At 40.3% G+C, this 8,101-nt stretch overlaps 1 long non-coding RNA gene across 1 annotated transcript; it reads left to right on the forward strand.

Moving 5' to 3' along the window:
• The first annotated feature begins 1,327 nt into the window (after positions 1-1,327).
• On the forward strand, positions 1,328-2,709 carry LOC9268509 (uncharacterized). The gene is made up of 2 exons (XR_001544899.3): positions 1,328-1,950; positions 2,346-2,709. It is a non-coding gene; the product is annotated as an uncharacterized lncRNA (long non-coding RNA).
• Positions 2,710-8,101: the final 5,392 nt, after the last annotated feature.

Below are 8,101 nucleotides of genomic sequence, written 5' to 3' on the forward strand. Positions count from 1 at the left end.
TTTTTTTTTCATTGGGCCAACCACTAAGCCACAGATAATGTTTTGTTAGATTTTGCATATTATTTTATATATCACGTTTATATCTTCTAAAGAAACTAATCTGGCAGGCCTCCAACCTTCCCACTTAGCCCACAGCGCACTCCTAGCGAGTCGAGAAGTCTATTTTGCCTCCCTCCTCTCAATTAATTTCAAAATATTAAAACTTTTAATCGAATTTTATCATACTAAATAAACTTATGTGAAAAAATTTTGAAAAACAAAGTTGTATAACTTATTTAAATCTACCAATTTTATTTTGGTTATTTCTCCATTTGAGTTTGATTGACCTATATAAAATTTGAATTTTAAAATATAAGAAATTCAAATATTTTTTTTGTGGTAAATGATTTCAAATGAAAAAAATTGTCAACAACAAAGTTGTATATCTTATCAAGATCTACAACTTTTGTTTTGGTCATTTTGCTATATGACTTTGTTTCAATAATTTGAATTTGAATTTCAAATTATGACAACTTCAAATAACATTTTCAAATACTAAATGATTTCAACTGAAAAAGTCATCAACAACAAAGTTGTATAACTCATGAATATCTATAACTTTTATTTTGGTCATATCTTTTATTTGGCAAAGTGATAGTAACATTGTTCATAAAATTTACAAATCTCTCTTATAGTTTATAAAACCATAGAAGAGATATGTAAATTTTGTGAACAATCCTACTGTCACTTTGTCGGATGAACAAATGACCAAAATAAAAATTGTAGATCCAGATGGATTATACAACTTTGTTGTTATGACTTTTTCAGTTGAAGTCGTTCACTAATAAAAAAATTCTATTTGAAGTTCTCATACTTTGAATTTCAAATTTCAAATAGTTCAAATAGAGTCATATGGAGAAATGACCAAAATAAAACTTTTTCGCCTCGATGAGTTCTACAACTTTGGTTTTGGTGACTTTTCCATTTGAAATCATTTATTAACCCCAATTTTTATTCGAAGTTGTCAAATTTTGAAAATTCAAAATTTGAATTGTTCAAATGAACTTATTTGTAAAAAGAACCAATACAATAGTCACAGTTCTCGATTAGTTCTACAATTTTGTTATTTATGATTTTTGCATTTGAAACAAAAGAATCAGCCTAAAATTACATTTAAAGTTCTCATAAATTGAAATTAAAAAAATACCATAAGATCATTCCTGTTTTGGCCCAAATGGCCCAACTATTTCTGACCGGCCATCTACGATCTAATGGTTCTGATCGCCGTGCCTAACCCTAGCCCCATATAAAACCCTCCTCTCCACCCCTCCTCTCTCTCTCTCTATCTCTCCACCCTCAGCCGCCACACTTCTCCCATCCATTCCCCTCTCCTCTCCTCTCCTCTCCGGCGGCGGGTATCGGCGATGAAAGCGTGCGGCGGCGTCCTCCTCCTCCATCGCCGCTCGTGGTGCCGGCTTACTCCTCCCTCACCGCTTACTGCGTCGCCTCCGTCTCCGCCGGCGCCAGGCTCGGGAGTGGTGGATCTGCGGCCGACAGCGCTCCCGGGCCTAGGGCGGCTAGATCGCGCGGCGGCAGTCCCCGGGCGGCTCGACGACGGAGCTCGCTGCCACGCCGTTTGTGCCGGCGGGCTCCTGCTTCGGGGTTTCTGGAGGCGCGTGGGGGTCCGTCCGCAGGTGTAGTCTGCATACTGGCTCAAGTTCTGGCGGAACATGATGCGCGTCACTCTCATCTACGAGGCGCACGCCGCGCGGATGCTGGACCGCGGGACCCCATCAACGCCAACCTCTACGTTAAGGAGCTCATGCGCAAGAAGCTTCGGGAACTCAGGCACCGTTGCCAGGAGGGTTCGCTCGGGGACAACGTCTTCTGCGTGCGAGCCGACCTGCTCAGGAATCTCGGCAACACGTGCAACTCCAAGATCCACAACCGGTGGGGGAGGGGGGGCTGCAGGTTCTGACTAATCTTAACCTGTATTATGCCAGCATGTTTTTGTTTCAGAATGCAGGCAGATTTAATACCCAGATTTTTGAAAGAAGGCCCAAACTTGCTAAACAGAGTCATTATACCAGCAATTTTGATGCAATAAGATGTTGTTAGGATTTAGGGCAACTTATTCTTAGAACTTTAGCAATATTTCCTACCAAATTGGTGAGCGGTGAGACTAAACACCCTTTCATGGTTTCTATTGTTCCCTCGCTGGGCTTATGATTCTTTTGTTGATTTGACTAGGATTTAAAAGATGATCAGCTGCTTGTAGGAATTAAGCTTCGAGTTGACAAGCCCATTGAAAAAAGGAAAATTAACACATGGCCTGTGTTATGATTGTTTTTTTTCCTTTCTGACAGGAGGAATGGATACATGCATCAGTCAAGGAAGGAGGAGTATGAACAAGAGAGCAAGACATGCAGATAGGAAGACATCATTCGGCGAACCAACCAAACTGTGTGAGTAGTTAGATGATTTTTAAGCATGCATATGTATTCTAGACAAGTTGTTAGGTCTAATGGTGCTGAGCATCTGTTAGGTTAGGTGATGGAGTGCTGATGTATTTGATAACTGTAGGCAAGTAAGTTGCTTTAATTTGAAATATCGAGGGAGTATATGCTATGGTCTATCGGATAATTTATTGATGTCTAAATTATCGTTTCTTAGGCCAACTGATACTATGATAAGGAAAAAAAGAAGCAAAAACACATTGTTCATGAGTAATTTTGTAAGTAGGAGTTTTGTTTTGGTGGTGCGCTTTCGATATATCATATTAGGTTACTACCGGGGCTTTGAATTTCATGTTGTGATTGTTCCTTCCTTACTCTTTACTTACTTCCCCTATCATAAAAAGAACCAAATCCATGTCCAGATTCAAACTCATGATTGGGATTTTTTTTTGGACAAAGAGAGTACGTGTCAATGGGTGATGGGATGGTTAGCCCATAACCTTGAGGTTGTGTGTAAAACCATTTGTAAAAGAAGGTGAAAAGCCTCCTTAGGGATGTTGCCGTCGGGCGCGTTGCCATGCGGCAGATGAACGGGCTGAAGCAGCAATACATATGAACATAAGGTGACACTGAACTTGCGACCATTGTGCTTGTGGGATGTTATTTTGTTGTTGTTGTTGTGCTTCTGGTCGTTGTGCTGTTGCTGTTGTGCTTTTGGCCATTGCGCTGCTGCTGCTGTGATGCTATTGCAGATGTGCTGCTGTTGCTCTCGCTGTAGCAGGAAGATGAAATTTGAGACTTTGGATATGTATTGAATTGGTGGATGGATGTAATGATATTGCATTTTAAGACTTGTGGAATGTGAAATGCATGTGATATTGCAATCATTTGTGGAATGTTAATTCATTTGAATTTGATTTTATATGTGCTGAAATATTGTATTTGGGCTGAATTGTATGGGCTGAAAAAATTTCAGTTGAGTTTTGTGGGCTGAAAAAATTATATGGGCTAAACTGTGGGGGCTAAAAAAATCATATGGGCTGAATTGTGCGGGTTGGAAAAATCATATGGGCCGAATTGATGTGGGCTGAAAATTTGTATAGGCTGCACTCAAACGAACAAGCAAAAAATATGTTCGGCCAGCTAGCAACAACCTTAGAAAAAATATATTTGTGGCTCATGAGCTACATGGGCTTTAGCAGGCCGAATCTGATTCTGTGACGTTTTTTTTTGAACCATGTCAGCTGCCACGTGGCAAGCCCTAGGATTTTGTGACAATAAATCAATGTCATATGCTTGTGACAATGAATGTTCAAACGTCACATGATGAATTTATGACGGTGGCTTTTTGACGTTTGAAATTACGTCATCTGTTTGTCACAAATCTTAATTTTTGACATAATTTTCATATATTATGACATAATAAAATGTAAAAAAAACCACATACCTCTTGTAGTGGGTCCAGTATTGTGAGAGGACATGGGCGCTCAATCGCAGCAAATTTAGTAGCATCGGGAGCTCTCTCGAGGAGTTACCGGGTAACCAACTCCATTGGTACTAAGGGTACCTGCACAATGAGGATCGTAACAACACTAATGATGAATTCCTTCTGCAGCGTGCTCACTCCCTGTTTCACATATGTAAGCGTGGGATAGTAGACTCCGTGATCCCAGAGGATACTGAGAAGGCTGAGGCGGAAACCACCATGAGAAGGCTGAGGCGGAAACCACCAAGGAAATAATCAATAATCTCAGTAAAAAGCCCCAGCGGATGTATAAGGTAATGGAGATGGAACTGTCCCTGATGTACGATATTCTCTATACCAAGGCAGCTGTAGTCCACACTTGGATTGGCTACTGCATCCGAGCCTTGTCACCCATTGCTATCGCCACCTCGTTTCTGCTGTTCTATTTCAGCGGCAGTGAGGCCAAGGATGGCCAGAATGGAGTCGACACCGCCGTTACCTATGTCCTGTTAGGTGGCGCCTTCTTGATGGAAACAACGTCCCTCCTCAGCGCTCTGGGGTCAAGCTGGACTCTTTCCTTCTTGTGCGCCAGGAGGTGGAGTTGGCTTCAACATATCGCTCTATGCGTTGGAAGATGGCACCAGCTCCGACGGGCGGTCCTGGCTGTTCGCAAGCGCGTCGCAGCCTTGACGGGAGGCCTTCTCGGTGGATCAAGAAACTGGTCGGGCACCATAGGATAGTTCAATTTGCTCTACTTCCGTACCACACAGCTGAACCCAACCAACAAGCAACTCGGTAGGCTCTTTAAGAAGCTGGGGTATGGCGACAAGGGGGACACCGGTTGTTATTCGTGGGACATCACAATTCCCGAGCTGGTGAAGGACACAGCATTGAGAATGGTCTCCGATTTTGATCTCAACACCATGGGCTTGCTCAGGTATAATTGGGATGAACTGGCATGGAAAAGTATCCTGAACTGAAGAAACGTGTTGAAGAAAATAAAGAACTGAAGGAACTGTGGGGTGTCGACTTCCACGAGAGCATCATCATCTGGGGGTGTCGACTTCCACGAGAGCATCATCATCTGGCACATTGCCACAGACCTCATCCTCGCTATGAGAGAAAAGAAGTCCAGCGAAGACGATGCAGAAGAAGTCCAGCGTGTCGGCTTGATCAGGGCACTGTCCAACTATTTGATGTTCTCCTTGTGGCTCACCCAGACATGCTTGCCGGCCTTCCCCAAAAATGGTTGTACCAGCGGACCTGTGAGAACCTTGATAAAAAATGCAAAGAGCATCGTGATGAACTCATTTCTTCTGGTGGAAAGGCTAATAATGTGATCTTTATGGTGCTCATGAAGCTGTTCGGTGGCCATAATAATAGCTCAACATCTATTGGGCTCAGGCAGACGAACGCACTCGCTAAAATCCTTTACAAGAGCCTGCCCAGCAATTTTGACACCGCAATTCCTCGCCTTACTTATGCAGGGTTGGTTGCCAGGGAAATAATAAACTGGAAAGGTGGAGATAATCAATCGATGGAGCCAGATACAGTGACCGTGCTGCTTAACCTGTGGACAGCTTTTCTCCTCTATGCTGCCAACAGGTGTAACAGGGAGTCTCATGCCAAGAAGCTCAACACTGGTGGTGAGTTTATTACTATTGTGTGGCTAATGGTTGAACACATATACAAAACAAAAACAAAAGGAAAAAAAGTTGTACCTGTCGGGCAATGATAATATCTATTGTTAGTGTTATATATTCTCTCTATATTCAATCTTAAAGGATATTACTGTAACATTCCCAAAACGTGTAAACGTCAAACCATCTGTTCTCAGCAATATAATTGTTCCCCTTTGCGTGCTAATTTTTTTTTTGTTATGTTGCTGGATTTTCTTGCATGGCATATATAGTTGCATCTGACGTGCATTATAAAATTGGCCTTAGAATAATTCATACAACTTATATGTGGATCAAAAAATTCGACATCTATGAACACGTGGCACGTGGCAGATTCATTAAACACTCCTAAACGCTCTCAAGGTGCCATGTGGCACTCTACGAACACTCCTATGCCACCACGTGGCACTATCTAATCTCACCATCGATTTTTATTTAATTGGTGGACATGTAATTTTAGACCATTAGTTTATATCTATATCTATATTTGATTTTCATTTATATTTGATTTTTATTTAAATTGGTGGACCCATTAGTTTACAATAATTAGGTGTATATATATATACCTTCCCAGTATAAAAAGGAAAATACGTACCATCAGCAAATAAAAATCATAAGTATGTCGGCAAACAAAAATCGTAAATATGTACAGTACGTATATTTCGGAAAAAAAAATAAAGCTTACGTTCTGTCCGTTCGCTGGAAGAAAAAGAAAAATCGGAAGGACAAAAATGGCTGTGTGATAAGTAAAAAAAACATACATAGTATAATCGGAAGAAAAATATAAAACATAATTTTATATATAGCAAAAAAAAAAACCAAATGTACGTATTACCATTGATCTATTTATCTATTACTCCCTCCGTATTTTAATGTATGACGCCGTTGATTTTTCAGAACGTTTGACCATTCGTTTTATTCAAAATTTTTATGCAAATATGAAAATATTTATGTCATGCTTAAAGAACATTTGATGATGAATCAAGTCACAATAAAATAAATGATAATTATATTAATTTTTTGAATAAGACGAATGGTCAAACATGGGACAAAAAGTTAACGGCGTCATACATTAAAATATGGAGGTAGTATATACTAAAAGTCTATTAAGCATCCTACAAACGTACACTCCCAAACCGTCACGTGGCACCCTATAAATATTCTCAAGTCACCACGTGGCACCCTAATAAAATAGAGAAATCTAACCGTCGATTATCATTTAAATCGGTAGACCTATTATTCTAGATTGTTAGATCTATATTAGGAAACCAAAACCTCCCACGTCTCCATACTGTGCACCACGCAAGTACTGATCAATTTGAAGGCTTCTAGTTCCTTTATGTTTTTTTTTATCCCTATCACGATTAAAAATAACATTATATTTATGGAAAATGATCTCAAAAATAGGTGTTAAAGTTCATTAAATATCTTATAAATATTTCCAAATCGTTCGATGAGATTCTTAAATTAGAGAAACATCTCTCCATTGGTTTCCACTTAAATCGACTTACACATTACTTTACATCGATATTGTATCTAGTTTTTTTAATACAAAAACATTGTAAACCATCTTCCCTTACTCTCCATCCCTATGGGCGTTTTGCTAAGCTGCTACTTGTCTCATTTGAATTAGAAAAAATCCTAATAAATCTGTGAAAAAAATATAACATCCAACCATCGGTTTTTTACTTAAATATCAACACATTATTTTAAGTCATCAGATCAATCAATTTTTTTTCTAAAAAAAAGAAACATCCCAACCGTCCATCCCCGTTCCCGTGCGGTGTGTTGCGTTATTTTTCTCTGTTTTTTTTCTATCTCTATGATAATTAAAATTAAAATTATTTTTATGGGCAAAGAAAAGACCACAAACAAATCTCGACCTAGTAGGTCTAGCCAGCTATTATTTTTATAAGTAAAAACAATAACTTAATGCCCATATTGACTATATTTAAGTGCTAAGAAAAAAATTACATTATGGACCCCATCCATTGAAGCATCTACTCAAATAAGGTAAAATTTGCTACAGAACATAAAAAAAAGTATAATTAGCTAAGAGACACTGCAATAACATATATCTGATATGGGACACCATAAAAAACTGGTAATTAGCTGTTGGATACCCGTGGCATTACTTTGTTATATCCAAATGAAATGAAGAGAGAAACAACCGCGAAAGTATGATTTTGCTCCTTCCTTCCATGTGGGTATGGATAGTTGAGGGTATGGCAGCGTGCCGTGGCACGGCTGCGAGACTGACAACAATAGCCTGCGCTCTGTGGCGCCTTGCTCGACATGAATCAGGAGGTGGTCCATGTTGTGCTCACCCTGAGCGCGGTGTGTGGCAGAGCATCGGTGCCTGCATGGTCCTCGCGCTACAGCGGCGACGAGTGTGGGAACGACAGCGAGCCACAAGCCCAGGCGCACGGGCCCTCCTCGAAACCCCCCGCCCCCTCTAGAGAGCCACCTCACCGGTGATGGGTCCGGTTGCAGCGTCAAAGTTGTATGTGAGCCAGACTTGT

Source organism: Oryza sativa, chromosome 4 (genome assembly GCF_034140825.1).
Source record: "Oryza sativa Japonica Group chromosome 4, ASM3414082v1".
Classification (NCBI taxonomy): Eukaryota; Viridiplantae; Streptophyta; class Magnoliopsida; order Poales; family Poaceae; genus Oryza; species Oryza sativa.